General features: G+C 47.2%; 15 non-coding genes across 15 annotated transcripts; all 15 read left to right on the top strand.

The window, feature by feature from the left end:
- The first annotated feature begins 630 nt into the window (after positions 1-630).
- trnav-cac (transfer RNA valine (anticodon CAC)) lies at positions 631-703 on the top strand. The gene has a single exon. It is a non-coding gene; the product is annotated as a tRNA-Val (tRNA).
- Positions 704-2,380: 1,677 nt separating this feature from the next.
- Positions 2,381-2,453, top strand: trnav-cac (transfer RNA valine (anticodon CAC)). The gene has a single exon. It is a non-coding gene; the product is annotated as a tRNA-Val (tRNA).
- Positions 2,454-4,132: 1,679 nt separating this feature from the next.
- trnav-cac (transfer RNA valine (anticodon CAC)) lies at positions 4,133-4,205 on the top strand. Its single transcript has one exon. It is a non-coding gene; the product is annotated as a tRNA-Val (tRNA).
- A 1,679-nt stretch (positions 4,206-5,884) lies between these two features.
- On the top strand, positions 5,885-5,957 carry trnav-cac (transfer RNA valine (anticodon CAC)). Its single transcript has one exon. It is a non-coding gene; the product is annotated as a tRNA-Val (tRNA).
- A 1,680-nt stretch (positions 5,958-7,637) lies between these two features.
- trnav-cac (transfer RNA valine (anticodon CAC)) lies at positions 7,638-7,710 on the top strand. The gene has a single exon. It is a non-coding gene; the product is annotated as a tRNA-Val (tRNA).
- Positions 7,711-9,389: 1,679 nt separating this feature from the next.
- trnav-cac (transfer RNA valine (anticodon CAC)) lies at positions 9,390-9,462 on the top strand. The gene has a single exon. It is a non-coding gene; the product is annotated as a tRNA-Val (tRNA).
- Positions 9,463-11,142: 1,680 nt separating this feature from the next.
- trnav-cac (transfer RNA valine (anticodon CAC)) lies at positions 11,143-11,215 on the top strand. The gene has a single exon. It is a non-coding gene; the product is annotated as a tRNA-Val (tRNA).
- Positions 11,216-12,892: 1,677 nt separating this feature from the next.
- trnav-cac (transfer RNA valine (anticodon CAC)) lies at positions 12,893-12,965 on the top strand. Its single transcript has one exon. It is a non-coding gene; the product is annotated as a tRNA-Val (tRNA).
- Positions 12,966-14,644: 1,679 nt separating this feature from the next.
- Positions 14,645-14,717, top strand: trnav-cac (transfer RNA valine (anticodon CAC)). The gene has a single exon. It is a non-coding gene; the product is annotated as a tRNA-Val (tRNA).
- Positions 14,718-16,394: 1,677 nt separating this feature from the next.
- trnav-cac (transfer RNA valine (anticodon CAC)) lies at positions 16,395-16,467 on the top strand. The gene has a single exon. It is a non-coding gene; the product is annotated as a tRNA-Val (tRNA).
- A 1,677-nt stretch (positions 16,468-18,144) lies between these two features.
- Positions 18,145-18,217, top strand: trnav-cac (transfer RNA valine (anticodon CAC)). The gene has a single exon. It is a non-coding gene; the product is annotated as a tRNA-Val (tRNA).
- A 1,673-nt stretch (positions 18,218-19,890) lies between these two features.
- Positions 19,891-19,963, top strand: trnav-cac (transfer RNA valine (anticodon CAC)). The gene has a single exon. It is a non-coding gene; the product is annotated as a tRNA-Val (tRNA).
- Positions 19,964-21,640: 1,677 nt separating this feature from the next.
- Positions 21,641-21,713, top strand: trnav-cac (transfer RNA valine (anticodon CAC)). Its single transcript has one exon. It is a non-coding gene; the product is annotated as a tRNA-Val (tRNA).
- A 1,677-nt stretch (positions 21,714-23,390) lies between these two features.
- Positions 23,391-23,463, top strand: trnav-cac (transfer RNA valine (anticodon CAC)). The gene has a single exon. It is a non-coding gene; the product is annotated as a tRNA-Val (tRNA).
- Positions 23,464-25,140: 1,677 nt separating this feature from the next.
- On the top strand, positions 25,141-25,213 carry trnav-cac (transfer RNA valine (anticodon CAC)). Its single transcript has one exon. It is a non-coding gene; the product is annotated as a tRNA-Val (tRNA).
- The last annotated feature ends 302 nt before the right edge of the window (positions 25,214-25,515 follow it).

The following is a 25,515-nucleotide window of genomic DNA, read 5'->3' as shown; positions in this document are numbered from 1 at the left end:
CAGAAATACTCACAAGTGCCCCTTCAGGTCAGACCTGGCTAGGCATTTTGTCTTCACGGCACATTTCGCCAAAGTGCTCTGTAGCACTCTTATTCCTCACACACCGACCCAATGTGTGACGTTCCACAAAGTGTCAGTTTTCGCTGTCTGAATAGTTCTACATTTGGCTCAGAATCCAAACAGCATGTGAGAAATAAAATTATGCAAAGAAAAGATGCAACCAAGTGCCTTGATTTTGATGTTCAATGATCACAACGTAGATGCTTCTTAGCGGTTGTCCGAAGCAGAGACCTTGCAGAATTTGAGTGTGAAATCATTGATCCTTCTGAAATGCAACGATACCTTACCAATTCAATTATGATAGTGAGAAGAGTCTTGTTAACTGATGGGCTATGAAAACAGCGGTTGCTTTGTGTTTCTGAATCTTGTGTAGTACGAGGAAGAGATTTTATACCGGGATCAAGTCAGTTTCCATGTGCTTGATTAAAGTCGTCTGAAGAAAGAACTGATGCTAGCAAGTGGACATGATGGCATTACAAAGGAGGCCAGCTGCTGGTATTTCATCAGCCACTGACAATTATCAGATTAAATAAAATTTCCTTTGGTTGAGGAAGGTGCTGAATGTGAGTTGTTTCCATAGTGTAGTGGTTATCACGTTCGCCTCACACGCGAAAGGTCCTCGGTTCGAAACCGAGTGGAAACATGCCTGCCTATCGCTTTTGGCCCAAGCTTCAAAACCAAGACACCGGTGAAACCAAGTTGCCATTATTCCGTAGTTTCACACACCGAGCTAATGCGTGACATTCCACAAAGTCTGAGTTTTCGCTGTCTGAATAGCTCTACATTTGGCTCATAATTCAACCAGCATGTGAGAAGTAAAATTATGCCAAAGAAAAGATGCAACCAAGCGGCTTGATTTTCATGTTCAACGATTACGACGTAGATGCCTCTTAGCGGTTGTCCGGAGCAGAGACCTTGCAAGGAGACAGCGAGAGCAAGAGCACAGCGCCTTGATTTTGATGTTCAATGATCACGACGTAGATGCCTCTTAGCGGTTGTCCGGAGCAGAGACTTTGCAAGGAGACGGCGAGAGCAAGAGCACCGCTGTGCTTTATGGGGTTCAGAGTCAGAAGGCATTTCTCAGAGAAGAACCAGATCAGAAAGTTGCCGGTCCTGAGGTCTCGCGTCTGTGTCTTGGCCCGGCTAGCTCAGTCGGTAGAGCATGAGACTCTTAATCTCAGAGTCGTGGGTTGGAGCCCCACGCTGGGTGCTGTCTTCTTGAGGCATAGAAGCCCATGACCCTCCGAGACGTGAACATGAAGAGTCCCGCCGTCAACAAAACATCAGCGTGACTCGTTCTGCCTTCTTGTGAGAGGCCGCATAGGACCTGCTGAATGTGCTGTGTTCTCCCATGCAGGTGGAACGTCTGTGTTGTCGTGCAGCTGACTTGAAAATGCCCTGTTGCTCGTTTTAGTGGCCAGGAGTGAAAAACTGAAGAATGAGAAGTAAGCTGAGGGCACAACTATGCTGGGAGGACATCGGTTAGGTCACAAAAGTCAGAAGCTAACCAAAAGGGTCACAATGGGAAGTGGAGGGAAAGATAAAAAAAAAAAAAAAAAAAGAATCCCAAGCAGACGCCCCTGGAGTTCCCTGACCGGGAATCGAACCCGGGCCGTGGCGGTGAGAGCGCCAAATCCTGACCGCTAGACCACCAGGGACCCCCCACAGTAGTGCTTTGCGCTCTGTCATACAGAAATACTCACAAGTGCCCCTTCAGGTCAGACCTGGCTAGGCATTTTGTCTTCACGGCACATTTCGCCAAAGTGCTCTGTAGCACTCTTATTCCTCACACACCGACCCAATGTGTGACGTTCCACAAAGTGTCAGTTTTCGCTGTCTGAATAGTTCTACATTTGGCTCAGAATCCAAACAGCATGTGAGAAATAAAATTATGCAAAGAAAAGATGCAACCAAGTGCCTTGATTTTGATGTTCAATGATCACAACGTAGATGCTTCTTAGCGGTTGTCCGAAGCAGAGACCTTGCAGAATTTGAGTGTGAAATCATTGATCCTTCTGAAATGCAACGATACCTTACCAATCCAATTATGATAGTGAGAAGAGTCTTGTTAACTGATGGGCTATGAAAACAGCGGTTGCTTTGTGTTTCTGAATCTTGTGTAGTACGAGGAAGAGATTTTATACCGGGATCAAGTCAGTTTCCATGTGCTTGATTAAAGTCGTCTGAAGAAAGAACTGATGCTAGCAAGTGGACATGATGGCATTACAAAGGAGGCCAGCTGCTGGTATTTCATCAGCCACTGACAATTATCAGATTAAATAAAATTTCCTTTGGTTGAGGGAGGTGCTGAATGTGAGTTGTTTCCATAGTGTAGTGGTTATCACGTTCGCCTCACACGCGAAAGGTCCTCGGTTCGAAACCGAGTGGAAACATGCCTGCCTATCACTTTTGGCCCAAGCTTCAAAACCAAGACACCGGTGAAACCAAGTTGCCATTATTCCGTAGTTTCACACACCGAGCTAATGCGTGACATTCCACAAAGTCTGAGTTTTCGCTGTCTGAATAGCTCTACATTTGGCTCATAATTCAACCAGCATGTGAGAAGTAAAATTATGCCAAAGAAAAGATGCAACCAAGCGGCTTGATTTTCATGTTCAACGATTACGACGTAGATGCCTCTTAGCGGTTGTCCGGAGCAGAGACCTTGCAAGGAGACAGCGAGAGCAAGAGCACAGCGCCTTGATTTTGATGTTCAATGATCACGACGTAGATGCCTCTTAGCGGTTGTCCGGAGCAGAGACTTTGCAAGGAGACGGCGAGAGCAAGAGCACCGCTGTGCTTTATGGGGTTCAGAGTCAGAAGGCATTTCTCAGAGAAGAACCAGATCAGAAAGTTGCCGGTCCTGAGGTCTCGCGTCTGTGTCTTGGCCCGGCTAGCTCAGTCGGTAGAGAATGAGACTCTTAATCTCAGAGTCGTGGGTTGGAGCCCCACGCTGGGTGCTGTCTTCTTGAGGCATAGAAGCCCATGACCCTCCGAGACGTGAACATGAAGAGTCCCGCCGTCAACAAAACATCAGCGTGACTCGTTCTGCCTTCTTGAGAGAGGCCGCATAGGACCTGCTGAATGTGCTGTGTTCTCCCATGCAGGTGGAACGTCTGTGTTGTCGTGCAGCTGACTTGAAAATGCCCTGTTGCTCGTTTTAGTGGCCAGGAGTGAAAAACTGAAGAATGAGAAGTAAGCTGAGGGCACAACTATGCTGGGAGGACATCGGTTAGGTCACAAAAGTCAGAAGCTAACCAAAAGGGTCACAATGGGAAGTGGAGGGAAAGACAAAAAAAAAAAAAAAAAAAAAGAATCCCAAGCAGACGCCCCTGGAGTTCCCTGACCGGGAATCGAACCTGGGCCGTGGCGGTGAGAGCGCCAAATCCTGACCGCTAGACCACCAGGGACCCCCCACAGTAGTGCTTTGCGCTCTGTCATACAGAAATACTCACAAGTGCCCCTTCAGGTCAGACCTGGCTAGGCATTTTGTCTTCACGGCACATTTCGCCAAAGTGCTCTGTAGCACTCTTATTCCTCACACACCGACCCAATGTGTGACGTTCCACAAAGTGTCAGTTTTCGCTGTCTGAATAGTTTTACATTTGGCTCAGAATCCAAATAGCATGTGAGAAATAAAATTATGCAAAGAAAAGATGCAACCAAGTGCCTTGATTTTGATGTTCAATGATCACAACGTAGATGCTTCTTAGCGGTTGTCCGAAGCAGAGACCTTGCAGAATTTGAGTGTGAAATCATTGATCCTTCTGAAATGCAACGATACCTTACCAATTCAATTATGATAGTGAGAAGAGTCTTGTTAACTGATGGGCTATGAAAACAGCGGTTGCTTTGTGTTTCTGAATCTTGTGTAGTACGAGGAAGAGATTTTATACCGGGATCAAGTCAGTTTCCATGTGCTTGATTAAAGTCGTCTGAAGAAAGAACTGATGCTAGCAAGTGGACATGATGGCATTACAAAGGAGGCCAGCTGCTGGTATTTCATCAGCCACTGACAATTATCAGATTAAATAAAATTTCCTTTGGTTGAGGGAGGTGCTGAATGTGAGTTGTTTCCATAGTGTAGTGGTTATCACGTTCGCCTCACACGCGAAAGGTCCTCGGTTCGAAACCGAGTGGAAACATGCCTGCCTATCGCTTTTGGCCCAAGCTTCAAAACCAAGACACCGGTGAAACCAAGTTGCCATTATTCCGTAGTTTCACACACCGAGCTAATGCGTGACATTCCACAAAGTCTGAGTTTTCGCTGTCTGAATAGCTCTACATTTGGCTCATAATTCAACCAGCATGTGAGAAGTAAAATTATGCCAAAGAAAAGATGCAACCAAGCGGCTTGATTTTCATGTTCAACGATTACGACGTAGATGCCTCTTAGCGGTTGTCCGGAGCAGAGACCTTGCAAGGAGACAGCGAGAGCAAGAGCACAGCGCCTTGATTTTGATGTTCAATGATCACGACGTAGATGCCTCTTAGCGGTTGTCCGGAGCAGAGACTTTGCAAGGAGACGGCGAGAGCAAGAGCACCGCTGTGCTTTATGGGGTTCAGAGTCAGAAGGCATTTCTCAGAGAAGAACCAGATCAGAAAGTTGCCGGTCCTGAGGTCTCGCGTCTGTGTCTTGGCCCGGCTAGCTCAGTCGGTAGAGCATGAGACTCTTAATCTCAGAGTCGTGGGTTGGAGCCCCACGCTGGGTGCTGTCTTCTTGAAGCATAGAAGCCCATGACCCTCCGAGACGTGAACATGAAGAGTCCCGCCGTCAACAAAACATCAGCGTGACTCGTTCTGCCTTCTTGAGAGAGGCCGCATAGGACCTGCTGAATGTGCTGTGTTCTCCCATGCAGGTGGAACGTCTGTGTTGTCGTGCAGCTGACTTGAAAATGCCCTGTTGCTCGTTTTAGTGGCCAGGAGTGAAAAACTGAAGAATGAGAAGTAAGCTGAGGGCACAACTATGCTGGGAGGACATCGGTTAGGTCACAAAAGTCAGAAGCTAACCAAAAGGGTCACAATGGGAAGTGGAGGGAAAGACAAAAAAAAAAAAAAAAAAAAAGAATCCCAAGCAGACGCCCCTGGAGTTCCCTGACCGGGAATCGAACCTGGGCCGTGGCGGTGAGAGCGCCAAATCCTGACCGCTAGACCACCAGGGACCCCCCACAGTAGTGCTTTGCGCTCTGTCATACAGAAATACTCACAAGTGCCCCTTCAGGTCAGACCTGGCTAGGCATTTTGTCTTCACGGCACATTTCGCCAAAGTGCTCTGTAGCACTCTTATTCCTCACACACCGACCCAATGTGTGACGTTCCACAAAGTGTCAGTTTTCGCTGTCTGAATAGTTCTACATTTGGCTCAGAATCCAAACAGCATGTGAGAAATAAAATTATGCAAAGAAAAGATGCAACCAAGTGCCTTGATTTTGATGTTCAATGATCACAACGTAGATGCTTCTTAGCGGTTGTCCGAAGCAGAGACCTTGCAGAATTTGAGTGTGAAATCATTGATCCTTCTGAAATGCAACGATACCTTACCAATTCAATTATGATAGTGAGAAGAGTCTTGTTAACTGATGGGCTATGAAAACAGCGGTTGCTTTGTGTTTCTGAATCTTGTGTAGTACGAGGAAGAGATTTTATACCGGGATCAAGTCAGTTTCCATGTGCTTGATTAAAGTCGTCTGAAGAAAGAACTGATGCTAGCAAGTGGACATGATGGCATTACAAAGGAGGCCAGCTGCTGGTATTTCATCAGCCACTGACAATTATCAGATTAAATAAAATTTCCTTTGGTTGAGGGAGGTGCTGAATGTGAGTTGTTTCCATAGTGTAGTGGTTATCACGTTCGCCTCACACGCGAAAGGTCCTCGGTTCGAAACCGAGTGGAAACATGCCTGCCTATCGCTTTTGGCCCAAGCTTCAAAACCAAGACACCGGTGAAACCAAGTTGCCATTATTCCGTAGTTTCACACACCGAGCTAATGCGTGACATTCCACAAAGTCTGAGTTTTCGCTGTCTGAATAGCTCTACATTTGGCTCATAATTCAACCAGCATGTGAGAAGTAAAATTATGCCAAAGAAAAGATGCAACCAAGCGGCTTGATTTTCATGTTCAACGATTACGACGTAGATGCCTCTTAGCGGTTGTCCGGAGCAGAGACCTTGCAAGGAGACAGCGAGAGCAAGAGCACAGCGCCTTGATTTTGATGTTCAATGATCACGACGTAGATGCCTCTTAGCGGTTGTCCGGAGCAGAGACTTTGCAAGGAGACGGCGAGAGCAAGAGCACCGCTGTGCTTTATGGGGTTCAGAGTCAGAAGGCATTTCTCAGAGAAGAACCAGATCAGAAAGTTGCCGGTCCTGAGGTCTCGCGTCTGTGTCTTGGCCCGGCTAGCTCAGTCGGTAGAGCATGAGACTCTTAATCTCAGAGTCGTGGGTTGGAGCCCCACGCTGGGTGCTGTCTTCTTGAGGCATAGAAGCCCATGACCCTCCGAGACGTGAACATGAAGAGTCCCGCCGTCAACAAAACATCAGCGTGACTCGTTCTGCCTTCTTGAGAGAGGCCGCATAGGACCTGCTGAATGTGCTGTGTTCTCCCATGCAGGTGGAACGTCTGTGTTGTCGTGCAGCTGACTTGAAAATGCCCTGTTGCTCGTTTTAGTGGCCAGGAGTGAAAAACTGAAGAATGAGAAGTAAGCTGAGGGCACAACTATGCTGGGAGGACATCGGTTAGGTCACAAAAGTCAGAAGCTAACCAAAAGGGTCACAATGGGAAGTGGAGGGAAAGACAAAAAAAAAAAAAAAAAAAAAAGAATCCCAAGCAGACGCCCCTGGAGTTCCCTGACCGGGAATCGAACCTGGGCCGTGGCGGTGAGAGCGCCAAATCCTGACCGCTAGACCACCAGGGACCCCCCACAGTAGTGCTTTGCGCTCTGTCATACAGAAATACTCACAAGTGCCCCTTCAGGTCAGACCTGGCTAGGCATTTTGTCTTCACGGCACATTTCGCCAAAGTGCTCTGTAGCACTCTTATTCCTCACACACCGACCCAATGTGTGACGTTCCACAAAGTGTCAGTTTTCGCTGTCTGAATAGTTCTACATTTGGCTCAGAATCCAAACAGCATGTGAGAAATAAAATTATGCAAAGAAAAGATGCAACCAAGTGCCTTGATTTTGATGTTCAATGATCACAACGTAGATGCTTCTTAGCGGTTGTCCGAAGCAGAGACCTTGCAGAATTTGAGTGTGAAATCATTGATCCTTCTGAAATGCAACGATACCTTACCAATCCAATTATGATAGTGAGAAGAGTCTTGTTAACTGATGGGCTATGAAAACAGCGGTTGCTTTGTGTTTCTGAATCTTGTGTAGTACGAGGAAGAGATTTTATACCGGGGTCAAGTCAGTTTCCATGTGCTTGGTTAAAGTCGTCTGAAGAAAGAACTGATGCTAGCAAGTGGACATGATGGCATTACAAAGGAGGCCAGCTGCTGGTATTTCATCAGCCACTGACAATTATCAGATTAAATAAAATTTCCTTTGGTTGAGGAAGGTGCTGAATGTGAGTTGTTTCCATAGTGTAGTGGTTATCACGTTCGCCTCACACGCGAAAGGTCCTCGGTTCGAAACCGAGTGGAAACATGCCTGCCTATCGCTTTTGGCCCAAGCTTCAAAACCAAGACACCGGTGAAACCAAGTAGCCATTATTCCGTAGTTTCACACACCGAGCTAATGCGTGACATTCCACAAAGTCTGAGTTTTCGCTGTCTGAATAGCTCTACATTTGGCTCATAATTCAACCAGCATGTGAGAAGTAAAATTATGCCAAAGAAAAGATGCAACCAAGCGGCTTGATTTTCATGTTCAACGATTACGACATAGATGCCTCTTAGCGGTTGTCCGGAGCAGAGACCTTGCAAGGAGACAGCGAGAGCAAGAGCACAGCGCCTTGATTTTGATGTTCAATGATCACGACGTAGATGCCTCTTAGCGGTTGTCCGGAGCAGAGACTTTGCAAGGAGACGGCGAGAGCAAGAGCACCGCTGTGCTTTATGGGGTTCAGAGTCAGAAGGCATTTCTCAGAGAAGAACCAGATCAGAAAGTTGCCGGTCCTGAGGTCTCGCGTCTGTGTCTTGGCCCGGCTAGCTCAGTCGGTAGAGCATGAGACTCTTAATCTCAGAGTCGTGGGTTGGAGCCCCACGCTGGGTGCTGTCTTCTTGAGGCATAGAAGCCCATGACCCTCCGAGACGTGAACATGAAGAGTCCCGCCGTCAACAAAACATCAGCGTGACTCGTTCTGCCTTCTTGTGAGAGGCCGCATAGGACCTGCTGAATGTGCTGTGTTCTCCCATGCAGGTGGAACGTCTGTGTTGTCGTGCAGCTGACTTGAAAATGCCCTGTTGCTCGTTTTAGTGGCCAGGAGTGAAAAACTGAAGAATGAGAAGTAAGCTGAGGGCACAACTATGCTGGGAGGACATCGGTTAGGTCACAAAAGTCAGAAGCTAACCAAAAGGGTCACAATGGGAAGTGGAGGGAAAGACAAAAAAAAAAAAAAAAAAAAAGAATCCCAAGCAGACGCCCCTGGAGTTCCCTGACCGGGAATCGAACCTGGGCCGTGGCGGTGAGAGCGCCAAATCCTGACAGCTAGACCACCAGGGACCCCCCACAGTAGTGCTTTGCGCTCTGTCATACAGAAATACTCACAAGTGCCCCTTCAGGTCAGACCTGGCTAGGCATTTTGTCTTCACGGCACATTTCGCCAAAGTGCTCTGTAGCACTCTTATTCCTCACACACCGACCCAATGTGTGACGTTCCACAAAGTGTCAGTTTTCGCTGTCTGAATAGTTCTACATTTGGCTCAGAATCCAAATAGCATGTGAGAAATAAAATTATGCAAAGAAAAGATGCAACCAAGTGCCTTGATTTTGATGTTCAATGATCACAACGTAGATGCTTCTTAGCGGTTGTCCGAAGCAGAGACCTTGCAGAATTTGAGTGTGAAATCATTGATCCTTCTGAAATGCAACGATACCTTACCAATTCAATTATGATAGTGAGAAGAGTCTTGTTAACTGATGGGCTATGAAAACAGCGGTTGCTTTGTGTTTCTGAATCTTGTGTAGTACGAGGAAGAGATTTTATACCGGGATCAAGTCAGTTTCCATGTGCTTGATTAAAGTCGTCTGAAGAAAGAACTGATGCTAGCAAGTGGACATGATGGCATTACAAAGGAGGCCAGCTGCTGGTATTTCATCAGCCACTGACAATTATCAGATTAAATAAAATTTCCTTTGGTTGAGGGAGGTGCTGAATGTGAGTTGTTTCCATAGTGTAGTGGTTATCACGTTCGCCTCACACGCGAAAGGTCCTCGGTTCGAAACCGAGTGGAAACATGCCTGCCTATCGCTTTTGGCCCAAGCTTCAAAACCAAGACACCGGTGAAACCAAGTTGCCATTATTCCGTAGTTTCACACACCGAGCTAATGCGTGACATTCCACAAAGTCTGAGTTTTCGCTGTCTGAATAGCTCTACATTTGGCTCATAATTCAACCAGCATGTGAGAAGTAAAATTATGCCAAAGAAAAGATGCAACCAAGCGGCTTGATTTTCATGTTCAACGATTACGACGTAGATGCCTCTTAGCGGTTGTCCGGAGCAGAGACCTTGCAAGGAGACAGCGAGAGCAAGAGCACAGCGCCTTGATTTTGATGTTCAATGATCACGACGTAGATGCCTCTTAGCGGTTGTCCGGAGCAGAGACTTTGCAAGGAGACGGCGAGAGCAAGAGCACCGCTGTGCTTTATGGGGTTCAGAGTCAGAAGGCATTTCTCAGAGAAGAACCAGATCAGAAAGTTGCCGGTCCTGAGGTCTCGCGTCTGTGTCTTGGCCCGGCTAGCTCAGTCGGTAGAGCATGAGACTCTTAATCTCAGAGTCGTGGGTTGGAGCCCCACGCTGGGTGCTGTCTTCTTGAGGCATAGAAGCCCATGACCCTCCGAGACGTGAACATGAAGAGTCCCGCCGTCAACAAAACATCAGCGTGACTCGTTCTGCCTTCTTGTGAGAGGCCGCATAGGACCTGCTGAATGTGCTGTGTTCTCCCATGCAGGTGGAACGTCTGTGTTGTCGTGCAGCTGACTTGAAAATGCCCTGTTGCTCGTTTTAGTGGCCAGGAGTGAAAAACTGAAGAATGAGAAGTAAGCTGAGGGCACAACTATGCTGGGAGGACATCGGTTAGGTCACAAAAGTCAGAAGCTAACCAAAAGGGTCACAATGGGAAGTGGAGGGAAAGACAAAAAAAAAAAAAAAAAAAAAAGAATCCCAAGCAGACGCCCCTGGAGTTCCCTGACCGGGAATCGAACCTGGGCCGTGGCGGTGAGAGCGCCAAATCCTGACCGCTAGACCACCAGGGACCCCCCACAGTAGTGCTTTGCGCTCTGTCATACAGAAATACTCACAAGTGCCCCTTCAGGTCAGACCTGGCTAGGCATTTTGTCTTCACGGCACATTTCGCCAAAGTGCTCTGTAGCACTCTTATTCCTCACACACCGACCCAATGTGTGACGTTCCACAAAGTGTCAGTTTTCGCTGTCTGAATAGTTGTACATTTGGCTCAGAATCCAAACAGCATGTGAGAAATAAAATTATGCAAAGAAAAGATGCAACCAAGTGCCTTGATTTTGATGTTCAATGATCACAACGTAGATGCTTCTTAGCGGTTGTCCGAAGCAGAGACCTTGCAGAATTTGAGTGTGAAATCATTGATCCTTCTGAAATGCAACGATACCTTACCAATTCAATTATGATAGTGAGAAGAGTCTTGTTAACTGATGGGCTATGAAAACAGCGGTTGCTTTGTGTTTCTGAATCTTGTGTAGTACGAGGAAGAGATTTTATACCGGGATCAAGTCAGTTTCCATGTGCTTGATTAAAGTCGTCTGAAGAAAGAACTGATGCTAGCAAGTGGACATGATGGCATTACAAAGGAGGCCAGCTGCTGGTATTTCATCAGCCACTGACAATTATCAGATTAAATAAAATTTCCTTTGGTTGAGGAAGGTGCTGAATGTGAGTTGTTTCCATAGTGTAGTGGTTATCACGTTCACCTCACACGCGAAAGGTCCTCGGTTCGAAACCGAGTGGAAACATGCCTGCCTATAGCTTTTGGCCCAAGCTTCAAAACCAAGACACCGGTGAAACCAAGTTGCCATTATTCCGTAGTTTCACACACCGAGCTAATGCGTGACATTCCACAAAGTCTGAGTTTTCGCTGTCTGAATAGCTCTACATTTGGCTCATAATTCAACCAGCATGTGAGAAGTAAAATTATGCCAAAGAAAAGATGCAACCAAGCGGCTTGATTTTCATGTTCAACGATTACGACGTAGATGCCTCTTAGCGGTTGTCCGGAGCAGAGACCTTGCAAGGAGACAGCGAGAGCAAGAGCACAGCGCCTTGATTTTGATGTTCAATGATCACGACGTAGATGCCTCTTAGCGGTTGTCCGGAGCAGAGACTTTGCAAGGAGACGGCGAGAGCAAGAGCACCGCTGTGCTTTATGGGGTTCAGAGTCAGAAGGCATTTCTCAGAGAAGAACCAGATCAGAAAGTTGCCGGTCCTGAGGTCTCGCGTCTGTGTCTTGGCCCGGCTAGCTCAGTCGGTAGAGCATGAGACTCTTAATCTCAGAGTCGTGGGTTGGAGCCCCACGCTGGGTGCTGTCTTCTTGAGGCATAGAAGCCCATGACCCTCCGAGAAGTGAACATGAAGAGTCCCGCCGTCAACAAAACATCAGCGTGACTCGTTCTGCCTTCTTGTGAGAGGCCGCATAGGACCTGCTGAATGTGCTGTGTTCTCCCATGCAGGTGGAACGTCTGTGTTGTCGTGCAGCTGACTTGAAAATGCCCTGTTGCTCGTTTTAGTGGCCAGGAGTGAAAAACTGAAGAATGAGAAGTAAGCTGAGGGCACAACTATGCTGGGAGGACATCGGTTAGGTCACAAAAGTCAGAAGCTAACCAAAAGGGTCACAATGGGAAGTGGAGGGAAAGATAAAAAAAAAAAAAAAAAAAGAATCCCAAGCAGACGCCCCTGGAGTTCCCTGACCGGGAATCAAACCCGGGCTGTGGCGGTGAGAGCGCCAAATCCTGACCGCTAGACCACCAGGGACCCCCCACAGTAGTGCTTTGCGCTCTGTCATACAGAAATACTCACAAGTGCCCCTTCAGGTCAGACCTGGCTAGGCATTTTGTCTTCACGGCACATTTCGCCAAAGTGCTCTGTAGCACTCTTATTCCTCACACACCGACCCAATGTGTGACGTTCCACAAAGTGTCAGTTTTCGCTGTCTGAATAGTTCTACATTTGGCTCAGAATCCAAACAGCATGTGAGAAATAAAATTATGCAAAGAAAAGATGCAACCAAGTGCCTTGATTTTGATGTTCAATGATCACAACGTAGATGCTTCTTAGCGGTTGTCCGAAGCAGAGACCTTGCAGAATTTGAGTGTGAAATCATTGATCCTTCTGAAATGCAACGATACCTTACCAATCCAATTATGATAGTGAGAAGAGTCTTGTTAACTGATGGGCTATGAAAACAGCGGTTGCTTTGTGTTTCTGAATCTTGTGTAGTACGAGGAAGAGATTTTATACCGGGATCAAGTCAGTTTCCATGTGCTTGATTAAAGTCGTCTGAAGAAAGAACTGATGCTAGCAAGTGGACATGATGGCATTACAAAGGAGGCCAGCTGCTGGTATTTCATCAGCCACTGACAATTATCAGATTAAATAAAATTTCCTTTGGTTGAGGAAGGTGCTGAATGTGAGTTGTTTCCATAGTGTAGTGGTTATCACGTTCGCCTCACACGCGAAAGGTCCTCGGTTCGAAACCGAGTGGAAACATGCCTGCCTATCGCTTTTGGCCCAAGCTTCAAAACCAAGACACCGGTGAAACCAAGTTGCCATTATTCCGTAGTTTCACACACCGAGCTAATGCGTGACATTCCACAAAGTCTGAGTTTTCGCTGTCTGAATAGCTCTACATTTGGCTGATAATTCAACCAGCATGTGAGAAGTAAAATTATGCCAAAGAAAAGATGCAACCAAGCGGCTTGATTTTCATGTTCAACGATTACGACGTAGATGCCTCTTAGCGGTTGTCCGGAGCAGAGACCTTGCAAGGAGACAGCGAGAGCAAGAGCACAGCGCCTTGATTTTGATGTTCAATGATCACGACGTAGATGCCTCTTAGCGGTTGTCCGGAGCAGAGACTTTGCAAGGAGACGGCGAGAGCAAGAGCACCGCTGTGCTTTATGGGGTTCAGAGTCAGAAGGCATTTCTCAGAGAAGAACCAGATCAGAAAGTTGCCGGTGCTGAGGTCTCGCGTCTGTGTCTTGGCCTGGCTAGCTCAGTCGGTAGAGCATGAGACTCTTAATCTCAGAGTCGTGGGTTGGAGCCCCACGCTGGGTGCTGTCTTCTTGAGGCATAGAAGCCCATGACCCTCCGAGACGTGAACATGAAGAGTCCCGCCGTCAACAAAACATCAGCGTGACTCGTTCTGCCTTCTTGTGAGAGGCCGCATAGGACCTGCTGAATGTGCTGTGTTCTCCCATGCAGGTGGAACGTCTGTGTTGTCGTGCAGCTGACTTGAAAATGCCCTGTTGCTCGTTTTAGTGGCCAGGAGTGAAAAACTGAAGAGTGAGAAGTAAGCTGAGGGCACAACTATGCTGGGAGGACATCGGTTAGGTCACAAAAGTCAGAAGCTAACCAAAAGGGTCACAATGGGAAGTGGAGGGAAAGATAAAAAAAAAAAAAAAAAAAAAGAATCCCAAGCAGACGCCCCTGGAGTTCCCTGACCAGGAATCGAACCCGGGCCGTGGCGGTGAGAGCGCCAAATCCTGACCGCTAGACCACCAGGGACCCCCCACAGTAGTGCTTTGCGCTCTGTCATACAGAAATACTCACAAGTGCCCCTTCAGGTCAGACCTGGCTAGGCATTTTGTCTTCACGGCACATTTCGCCAAAGTGCTCTGTAGCACTCTTATTCCTCACACACCGACCCAATGTGTGACGTTCCACAAAGTGTCAGTTTTCGCTGTCTGAATAGTTGTACATTTGGCTCAGAATCCAAACAGCATGTGAGAAATAAAATTATGCAAAGAAAAGATGCAACCAAGTGCCTTGATTTTGATGTTCAATGATCACAACGTAGATGCTTCTTAGCGGTTGTCCGAAGCAGAGACCTTGCAGAATTTGAGTGTGAAATCATTGATCCTTCTGAAATGCAACGATACCTTACCAATCCAATTATGATAGTGAGAAGAGTCTTGTTAACTGATGGGCTATGAAAACAGCGGTTGCTTTGTGTTTCTGAATCTTGTGTAGTACGAGGAAGAGATTTTATACCGTGGTCAAATCAGTTTCCATGTGCTTGATTAAAGTCGTCTGAAGAAAGAACTGATGCTAGCAAGTGGACATGATGGCATTACAAAGGAGGCCAGCTGCTGGTATTTCATCAGCCACTGACAATTATCAGATTAAATAAAATTTCCTTTGGTTGAGGAAGGTGCTGAATGTGAGTTGTTTCCATAGTGTAGTGGTTATCACGTTCGCCTCACACGCGAAAGGTCCTCGGTTCGAAACCGAGTGGAAACATACCTGCCTATCGCTTTTGGCCCAAGCTTCAAAACCAAGACACCGGTGAAACCAAGTTGCCATTATTCCGTAGTTTCACACACCGAGCTAATGCGTGACATTCCACAAAGTCTGAGTTTTCGCTGTCTGAATAGCTCTACATTTGGCTCATAATTCAACCAGCATGTGAGAAGTAAAATTATGCCAAAGAAAAGATGCAACCAAGCGGCTTGATTTTCATGTTCAACGATTACGACGTAGATGCCTCTTAGCGGTTGTCCGGAGCAGAGACCTTGCAAGGAGACAGCGAGAGCAAGAGCACAGCGCCTTGATTTTGATGTTCAATGATCACGACGTAGATGCCTCTTAGCGGTTGTCCGGAGCAGAGACTTTGCAAGGAGACGGCGAGAGCAAGAGCACCGCTGTGCTTTATGGGGTTCAGAGTCAGAAGGCATTTCTCAGAGAAGAACCAGATCAGAAAGTTGCCGGTCCTGAGGTCTCGCGTCTGTGTCTTGGCCCGGCTAGCTCAGTCGGTAGAGCATGAGACTCTTAATCTCAGAGTCGTGGGTTGGAGCCCCACGCTGGGTGCTGTCTTCTTGAGGCATAGAAGCCCATGACCCTCCGAGACGTGAACATGAAGAGTCCCGCCGTCAACAAAACATCAGCGTGACTCGTTCTGCCTTCTTGTGAGAGGCCGCATAGGACCTGCTGAATGTGCTGTGTTCTCCCATGCAGGTGGAACGTCTGTGTTGTCGTGCAGCTGACTTGAAAATGCCCTGTTGCTCGTTTTAGTGGCCAGGAGTGAAAAACTGAAGAATGAGAAGTAAGCTGAGGGCACAACTATGCTGGGAGGACATCGGTTAGGTCACAAAAGTCAGAAGCTAACCAAAAGGGTCACAATGGGAAGTGGAGGGAAAGATAAAAAAAAAAAAAAAAAAAGAATCCCAAGCAGACGCCCCTGGAGTTCCCTGACCGGGAATCGAACCCGGGCCGTGGCGGTGAGAGCGCCAAATCCTGACCGCTAGACCACCAGGGACCCCCCACAGTAGTGCTTTGCGCTCTGTCATACAGAAATACTCACAAGTGCCCCTTCAGGTCAGACCTGGCTAGGCATTTTGTCTTCACGGCACATTTCGCCAAAGTGCTCTGTAGCACTCTTATTCCTCACACACCGACCCAATGTGTGACGTTCCACAAAGTGTCAGTTTTCGCTGTCTGAATAGTTCTACATTTGGCTCAGAATCCAAACAGCATGTGAGAAATAAAATTATGCAAAGAAAAGATGCAACCAAGTGCCTTGATTTTGATGTTCAATGATCACAACGTAGATGCTTCTTAGCGGTTGTCCGAAGCAGAGACCTTGCAGAATTTGAGTGTGAAATCATTGATCCTTCTGAAATGCAACGATACCTTACCAATCCAATTATGATAGTGAGAAGAGTCTTGTTAACTGATGGGCTATGAAAACAGCGGTTGCTTTGTGTTTCTGAATCTTGTGTAGTACGAGGAAGAGATTTTATACCGGGATCAAGTCAGTTTCCATGTGCTTGATTAAAGTCGTCTGAAGAAAGAACTGATGCTAGCAAGTGGACATGATGGCATTACAAAGGAGGCCAGCTGCTGGTATTTCATCAGCCACTGACAATTATCAGATTAAATAAAATTTCCTTTGGTTGAGGAAGGTGCTGAATGTGAGTTGTTTCCATAGTGTAGTGGTTATCACGTTCGCCTCACACGCGAAAGGTCCTCGGTTCGAAACCGAGTGGAAACATGCCTGCCTATCGCTTTTGGCCCAAGCTTCAAAACCAAGACACCGGTGAAACCAAGTTGCCATTATTCCGTAGTTTCACACACCGAGCTAATGCGTGACATTCCACAAAGTCTGAGTTTTCGCTGTCTGAATAGCTCTACATTTGGCTCATAATTCAACCAGCATGTGAGAAGTAAAATTATGCCAAAGAAAAGATGCAACCAAGCGGCTTGATTTTCATGTTCAACGATTACGACGTAGATGCCTCTTAGCGGTTGTCCGGAGCAGAGACCTTGCAAGGAGACAGCGAGAGCAAGAGCACAGCGCCTTGATTTTGATGTTCAATGATCACGACGTAGATGCCTCTTAGCGGTTGTCCGGAGCAGAGACTTTGCAAGGAGACGGCGAGAGCAAGAGCACCGCTGTGCTTTATGGGGTTCAGAGTCAGAAGGCATTTCTCAGAGAAGAACCAGATCAGAAAGTTGCCGGTCCTGAGGTCTCGCGTCTGTGTCTTGGCCCGGCTAGCTCAGTCGGTAGAGCATGAGACTCTTAATCTCAGAGTCGTGGGTTGGAGCCCCACGCTGGGTGCTGTCTTCTTGAGGCATAGAAGCCCATGACCCTCCGAGACGTGAACATGAAGAGTCCCGCCGTCAACAAAACATCAGCGTGACTCGTTCTGCCTTCTTGTGAGAGGCCGCATAGGACCTGCTGAATGTGCTGTGTTCTCCCATGCAGGTGGAACGTCTGTGTTGTCGTGCAGCTGACTTGAAAATGCCCTGTTGCTCGTTTTAGTGGCCAGGAGTGAAAAACTGAAGAATGAGAAGTAAGCTGAGGGCACAACTATGCTGGGAGGACATCGGTTAGGTCACAAAAGTCAGAAGCTAACCAAAAGGGTCACAATGGGAAGTGGAGGGAAAGATAAAAAAAAAAAAAAAAAAAGAATCCCAAGCAGACGCCCCTGGAGTTCCCTGACTGGGAATCGAACCCGGGCCGTGGCGGTGAGAGCGCCAAATCCTGACCGCTAGACCACCAGGGACCCCCCACAGTAGTGCTTTGCGCTCTGTCATACAGAAATACTCACAAGTGCCCCTTCAGGTCAGACCTGGCTAGGCATTTTGTCTTCACGGCACATTTCGCCAAAGTGCTCTGTAGCACTCTTATTCCTCACACACCGACCCAATGTGTGACGTTCCACAAAGTGTCAGTTTTCGCTGTCTGAATAGTTCTACATTTGGCTCAGAATCCAAACAGCATGTGAGAAATAAAATTATGCAAAGAAAAGATGCAACCAAGTGCCTTGATTTTGATGTTCAATGATCACAACGTAGATGCTTCTTAGCGGTTGTCCGAAGCAGAGACCTTGCAGAATTTGAGTGTGAAATCATTGATCCTTCTGAAATGCAACGATACCTTACCAATCCAATTATGATAGTGAGAAGAGTCTTGTTAACTGATGGGCTATGAAAACAGCGGTTGCTTTGTGTTTCTGAATCTTGTGTAGTACGAGGAAGAGATTTTATACCGGGGTCAAGTCAGTTTCCATGTGCTTGATTAAAGTCGTCTGAAGAAAGAACTGATGCTAGCAAGTGGACATGATGGCATTACAAAGGAGGCCAGCTGCTGGTATTTCATCAGCCACTGACAATTATCAGATTAAATAAAATTTCCTTTGGTTGAGGAAGATACTGAATGTGAGTTGTTTCCATAGTGTAGTGGTTATCACGTTCGCCTCACACGCGAAAGGTCCTCGGTTCGAAACCGAGTGGAAACATACCTGCCTATCACTTTTGGCCCAAGCTTCAAAACCAAGACACCGGTGAAACCAAGTTGCCATTATTCCGTAGTTTCACACACCGAGCTAATGCGTGACATTCCACAAAGTCTGAGTTTTCGCTGTCTGAATAGCTCTACATTTGGCTCATAATTCAACCAGCATGTGAGAAGTAAAATTATGCCAAAGAAAAGATGCAACCAAGCGGCTTGATTTTCATGTTCAACGATTACGACGTAGATGCCTCTTAGCGGTTGTCCGGAGCAGAGACCTTGCAAGGAGACAGCGAGAGCAAGAGCACAGCGCCTTGATTTTGATGTTCAATGATCACGACGTAGATGCCTCTTAGCGGTTGTCCGGAGCAGAGACTTTGCAAGGAGACGGCGAGAGCAAGAGCACCGCTGTGCTTTATGGGGTTCAGAGTCAGAAGGCATTTCTCAGAGAAGAACCAGATCAGAAAGTTGCCGGTCCTGAGGTCTCGCGTCTGTGTCTTGGCCCGGCTAGCTCAGTCGGTAGAGCATGAGACTCTTAATCTCAGAGTCGTGGGTTGGAGCCCCACGCTGGGTGCTGTCTTCTTGAGGCATAGAAGCCCATGACCCTCCGAGACGTGAACATGAAGAGTCCCGCCGTCAACAAAACATCAGCGTGACTCGTTCTGCCTTCTTGTGAGAGGCCGCATAGGACCTGCTGAATGTGCTGTGTTCTCCCATGCAGGTGGAACGTCTGTGTTGTCGTGCAGCTGACTTGAAAATGCCCTGTTGCTCGTTTTAGTGGCCAGGAGTGAAAAACTGAAGAATGAGAAGTAAGCTGAGGGCACAACTATGCTGGGAGGACATCGGTTAGGTCACAAAAGTCAGAAGCTAACCAAAAGGGTCACAATGGGAAGTGGAGGGAAAGATAAAAAAAAAAAAAAAGAATCCCAAGCAGACGCCCCTGGAGTTCCCTGACTGGGAATCGAACCCGGGCCGTGGCGGTGAGAGCGCCAAATCCTGACCGCTAGACCACCAGGGACCCCCCACAGTAGTGCTTTGCGCTCTGTCATACAGAAATACTCACAAGTGCCCCTTCAGGTCAGACCTGGCTAGGCATTTTGTCTTCACGGCACATTTCGCCAAAGTGCTCTGTAGCACTCTTATTCCTCACACACCGACCCAATGTGTGACGTTCCACAAAGTGTCAGTTTTCGCTGTCTGAATAGTTCTACATTTGGCTCAGAATCCAAACAGCATGTGAGAAATAAAATTATGCAAAGAAAAGATGCAACCAAGTGCCTTGATTTTGATGTTCAATGATCACAACGTAGATGCTTCTTAGCAGTTGTCCGAAGCAGAGACCTTGCAGAATTTGAGTGTGAAATCATTGATCCTTCTGAAATGCAACGATACCTTACCAATCCAATTATGATAGTGAGAAGAGTCTTGTTAACTGATGGGCTATGAAAACAGCGGTTGCTTTGTGTTTCTGAATCTTGTGTAGTACGAGGAAGAGATTTTATACCGGGGTCAAGTCAGTTTCCATGTGCTTGATTAAAGTCGTCTGAAGAAAGAACTGATGCTAGCAAGTGGACATGATGGCATTACAAAGGAGGCCAGCTGCTGGTATTTCATCAGCCACTGACAATTATCAGATTAAATAAAATTTCCTTTGGTTGAGGAAGGTGCTGAATGTGAGTTGTTTCCATAGTGTAGTGGTTATCACGTTCGCCTCACACGCGAAAGGTCCTCGGTTCGAAACCGACTGGAAACATACCTGCCTATCGCTTTTGGCCCAAGCTTCAAAACCAAGACACCGGTGAAACCAAGTTGCCATTATTCCGTAGTTTCACACACCGAGCTAATGCGTGACATTCCACAAAGTCTGAGTTTTCGCTGTCTGAATAGCTCTACATTTGGCTCATAATTCAACCAGCATGTGAGAAGTAAAATTATGCAAAAGAAAAGATGCAACCAAGCGGCTTGATTTTCATGTTCAACGATTACGACGTAGATGCCTCTTAGCGGTTGTCCGAAGCAGAGACCTTGCAAGGAGACAGCGAGAGCAAGAGCACAGCGCCTTGATTTTGATGTTCAATGATCACGACGTAGATGCCTCTTAGCGGTTGTCCGGAGCAGAGACTTTGCAAGGAGACGGCGAGAGCAAGAGCACCGCTGTGCTTTATGGGGTTCAGAGTCAGAAGGCATTTCTCAGAGAAGAACCAGATCAGAAAGTTGCCGGTCCTGAGGTCTCGCGTCTGTGTCTTGGCCCGGCTAGCTCAGTCGGTAGAGCATGAGACTCTTAATCTCAGAGTCGTGGGTTGGAGCCCCACGCTGGGTGCTGTCTTCTTGAGGCATAGAAGCCCATGACCCTCCGAGACGTGAACATGAAGAGTCCCGCCGTCAACAAAACATCAGCGTGACTCGTTCTGCCTTCTTGTGAGAGGCCGCATAGGACCTGCTGAATGTGCTGTGTTCTCCCATGCAGGTGGAACGTCTGTGTTGTCGTGCAGCTGACTTGAAAATGCCCTGTTGCTCGTTTTAGTGGCCAGGAGTGAAAAACTGAAGAATGAGAAGTAAGCTGAGGGCACAACTATGCTGGGAGGACATCGGTTAGGTCACAAAAGTCAGAAGCTAACCAAAAGGGTCACAATGGGAAGTGGAGGGAAAGATAAAAAAAAAAAAAAAAAAAGAATCCCAAGCAGACGCCCCTGGAGTTCCCTAACCGGGAATCGAACCCGGGCCGTGGCGGTGAGAGCGCCAAATCCTGACCGCTAGACCACCAGGGACCCCCCACAGTAGTGCTTTGCGCTCTGTCATACAGAAATACTCACAAGTGCCCCTTCAGGTCAGACCTGGCTAGGCATTTTGTCTTCACGGCACATTTCGCCAAAGTGCTCTGTAGCACTCTTATTCCTCACACACCGACCCAATGTGTGACGTTCCACAAAGTGTCAGTTTTCGCTGTATGAATAGTTCTACATTTGGCTCAGAATCCAAACAGCATGTGAGAAATAAAATTATGCAAAGAAAAGATGCAACCAAGTGCCTTGATTTTGATGTTCAATGATCACAACGTAGATGCTTCTTAGCGGTTGTCCGAAGCAGAGACCTTGCAGAATTTGAGTGTGAAATCATTGATCCTTCTGAAATGCAACGATACCTTACCAATCCAATTATGATAGTGAGAAGAGTCTTGTTAACTGATGGGCTATGAAAACAGCGGTTGCTTTGTGTTTCTGAATCTTGTGTAGTACGAGGAAGAGATTTTATACCGGGGTCAAGTCAGTTTCCATGTGCTTGATTAAAGTCGTCTGAAGAAAGAACTGATGCTAGCAAGTGGACATGATGGCATTACAAAGGAGGCCAGCTGCTGGTATTTCATCAGCCACTGACAATTATCAGATTAAATAAAATTTCCTTTGGTTGAGGAAGGTGCTGAATGTGAGTTGATTCCATAGTGTAGTGGTTATCACGTTCGCCTCACACGCGAAAGGTCCTCGGTTCGAAACCGACTGGAAACATACCTGCCTATCGCTTTTGGCCCAAGCTTCAAAACCAAGACACCGGTGAAACCAAGTTGCCATTATTCCGTAGTTTCACACACCGAGCTAATGCGTGACATTCCACAAAGTCTGAGTTTTCGCTGTCTGAATAGCTCTACATTTGGCTCATAATTCAACCAGCATGTGAGAAGTAAAATTATGCCAAAGAAAAGATGCAACCAAGCGGCTTGATTTTCATGTTCAACGATTACGACGTAGATGCCTCTTAGCGGTTGTCCGAAGCAGAGACCTTGCAAGGAGACAGCGAGAGCAAGAGCACAGCGCCTTGATTTTGATGTTCAATGATCACGACGTAGATGCCTCTTAGCGGTTGTCCGGAGCAGAGACTTTGCAAGGAGACGGCGAGAGCAAGAGCACCGCTGTGCTTTATGGGGTTCAGAGTCAGAAGGCATTTCTCAGAGAAGAACCAGATCAGAAAGTTGCCGGTCCTGAGGTCTCGCGTCTGTGTCTTGGCCCGGCTAGCTCAGTCGGTAGAGCATGAGACTCTTAATCTCAGAGTCGTGGGTTGGAGCCCCACGCTGGGTGCTGTCTTCTTGAGGCATAGAAGCCCATGACCCTCCGAGACGTGAACATGAAGAGTCCCGCCGTCAACAAAACATCAGCGTGACTCGTTCTGCCTTCTTGTGAGAGGCCGCATAGGACCTGCTGAATGTGCTGTGTTCTCCCATGCAGGTGGAACGTCTGTGTTGTCGTGCAGCTGACTTGAAAATGCCCTGTTGCTCGTTTTAGTGGCCAGGAGTGAAAAACTGAAGAATGAGAAGTAAGCTGAGGGCACAACTATGCTGGGAGGACATCGGTTAGGTCACAAAAGTCAGAAGCTAACCAAAAGGGTCACAATGGGAAGTGGAGGGAAAGATAAAAAAAAAAAAAAAAAAAGAATCCCAAGCAGACGCCCCTGGAGTTCCCTGACCGGGAATCGAACCCGGGCCGTGGCGGTGAGAGCGCCAAATCCTGACCGCTAGACCACCAGGGACCCCCCACAGTAGTGCTTTGCGCTCTGTCATACAGAAATACTCACAAGTGCCCCTTCAGGTCAGACCTGGCTAGGCATTTTGTCTTCACGGCACATTTCGCCAAAGTGCTCTGTAGCACTCTTATTCCTCACACACCGACCCAATGTGTGACGTTCCACAAAGTGTCAGTTTTCGCTGTATGAATAGTTCTACATTTGGCTCAGAATCCAAACAGCATGTGAGAAATAAAATTATGCAAAGAAAAGATGCAACCAAGTGCCTTGATTTTGATGTTCAATGATCACAACGTAGATGCTTCTTAGCGGTTGTCCGAAGCAGAGACCTTGCAGAATTTGAGTGTGAAATCATTGATCCTTCTGAAATGCAACGATACCTTACCAATCCAATTATGATAGTGAGAAGAGTCTTGTTAACTGATGGGCTATGAAAACAGCGGTTGCTTTGTGTTTCTGAATCTTGTGTAGTACGAGGAAGAGATTTTATACCGGGGTCAAGTCAGTTTCCATGTGCTTGATTAAAGTCGTCTGAAGAAAGAACTGATGCTAGCAAGTGGACATGATGGCATTACAAAGGAGGCCAGCTGCTGGTATTTCATCAGCCACTGACAATTATCAGATTAAATAAAATTTCCTTTGGTTGAGGAAGGTGCTGAATGTGAGTTGATTCCATAGTGTAGTGGTTATCACGGTCGCCTCACACGCGAAAGGTCCTCGGTTCGAAACCGACTGGAAACATACCTGCCTATCGCTTTTGGCCCAAGCTTCAAAACCAAGACACCGGTGAAACCAAGTTGCCATTATTCCGTAGTTTCACACACCGAGCTAATGCGTGACATTCCACAAAGTCTGAGTTTTCGCTGTCTGAATAGCTCTACATTTGGCTCATAATTCAACCAGCATGTGGGAAGTAAAATTATGCCAAAGAAAAGATGCAACCAAGCGGCTTGATTTTCATGTTCAACGATTACGACATAGATGCCTCTTAGCGGTTGTCCGGAGCAGAGACCTTGCAAGGAGACAGCGAGAGCAAGAGCACAGCGCCTTGATTTTGATGTTCAATGATCACGACGTAGATGCCTCTTAGCGGTTGTCCGGAGCAGAGACTTTGCAAGGAGACGGCGAGAGCAAGAGCACCGCTGTGCTTTATGGGGTTCAGAGTCAGAAGGCATTTCTCAGAGAAGAACCAGATCAGAAAGTTGCCGGTCCTGAGGTCTCGCGTCTGTGTCTTGGCCCGGCTAGCTCAGTCGGTAGAGCATGAGACTCTTAATCTCAGAGTCGTGGGTTGGAGCCCCACGCTGGGTGCTGTCTTCTTGAGGCATAGAAGCCCATGACCCTCCGAGACGTGAACATGAAGAGTCCCGCCGTCAACAAAACATCAGCGTGACTCGTTCTGCCTTCTTGTGAGAGGCCGCATAGGACCTGCTGAATGTGCTGTGTTCTCCCATGCAGGTGGAACGTCTGTGTTGTCGTGCAGCTGACTTGAAAATGCCCTGTTGCTCGTTTTAGTGGCCAGGAGTGAAAAACTGAAGAGTGAGAAGTAAGCTGAGGGCACAACTATGCTGGGAGGACATCGGTTAGGTCACAAAAGTCAGAAGCTAACCAAAAGGGTCACAATGGGAAGTGGAGGGAAAGACAAAAAAAAAAAAAAAAAAAGAATCCCAAGCAGACGCCCCTGGAGTTCCCTGACCGGGAATCGAACCCGGGCCGTGGCGGTGAGAGCGCCAAATCCTGACCGCTAGACCACCAGGGACCCCCCACAGTAGTGCTTTGCGCTCTGTCATACAGAAATACTCACAAGTGCCCCTTCAGGTCAGACCTGGCTAGGCATTTTGTCTTCACGGCACATTTCGCCAAAGTGCTCTGTAGCACTCTTATTCCTCACACACCGACCCAATGTGTGACGTTCCACAAAGTGTCAGTTTTCGCTGTCTGAATAGTTCTACATTTGGCTCAGAATCCAAACAGCATGTGAGAAATAAAATTATGCAAAGAAAAGATGCAACCAAGTGCCTTGATTTTGATGTTCAATGATCACAACGTAGATGCTTCTTAGCGGTTGTCCGAAGCAGAGACCTTGCAGAATTTGAGTGTGAAATCATTGATCCTTCTGAAATGCAACGATACCTTACCAATCCAATTATGATAGTGAGAAGAGTCTTGTTAACTGATGGGCTATGAAAACAGCGGTTGCTTTGTGTTTCTGAATCTTGTGTAGTACGAGGAAGAGATTTTATACCGGGGTCAAGTCAGTTTCCATGTGCTTGGTTAAAGTCGTCTGAAGAAAGAACTGATGCTAGCAAGTGGACATGATGGCATTACAAAGGAGGCCAGCTGCTGGTATTTCATCAGCCACTGACAATTATCAGATTAAATAAAATTTCCTTTGGTTGAGGAAGGTGCTGAATGTGAGTTGTTTCCATAGTGTAGTGGTTATCACGTTCGCCTCACACGCGAAAGGTCCTCGGTTCGAAACCGAGTGGAAACATGCCTGCCTATCGCTTTTGGCCCAAGCTTCAAAACCAAGACACCGGTGAAACCAAGTTGCCATTATTCCGTAGTTTCACACACCGAGCTAATGCGTGACATTCCACAAAGTCTGAGTTTTCGCTGTCTGAATAGCTCTACATTTGGCTCATAATTCAACCAGCATGTGAGAAGTAAAATTATGCCAAAGAAAAGATGCAACCAAGCGCCTTGATTTTCATGTTCAACGATTACGACGTAGATGCCTCTTAGCGGTTGTCCGGAGCAGAGACCTTGCAAGGAGACAGCGAGAGCAAGAGCACA

The sequence above is a fragment of the Brienomyrus brachyistius genome, unplaced genomic scaffold (assembly GCF_023856365.1).
Source record: "Brienomyrus brachyistius isolate T26 unplaced genomic scaffold, BBRACH_0.4 scaffold55, whole genome shotgun sequence".
Lineage (NCBI taxonomy): Eukaryota > Metazoa > Chordata > Actinopteri > Osteoglossiformes > Mormyridae > Brienomyrus > Brienomyrus brachyistius.
The sequence above is the reverse complement of the archived record's forward strand: the minus strand, read 5'-3'. Positions and strand labels throughout refer to the sequence as shown.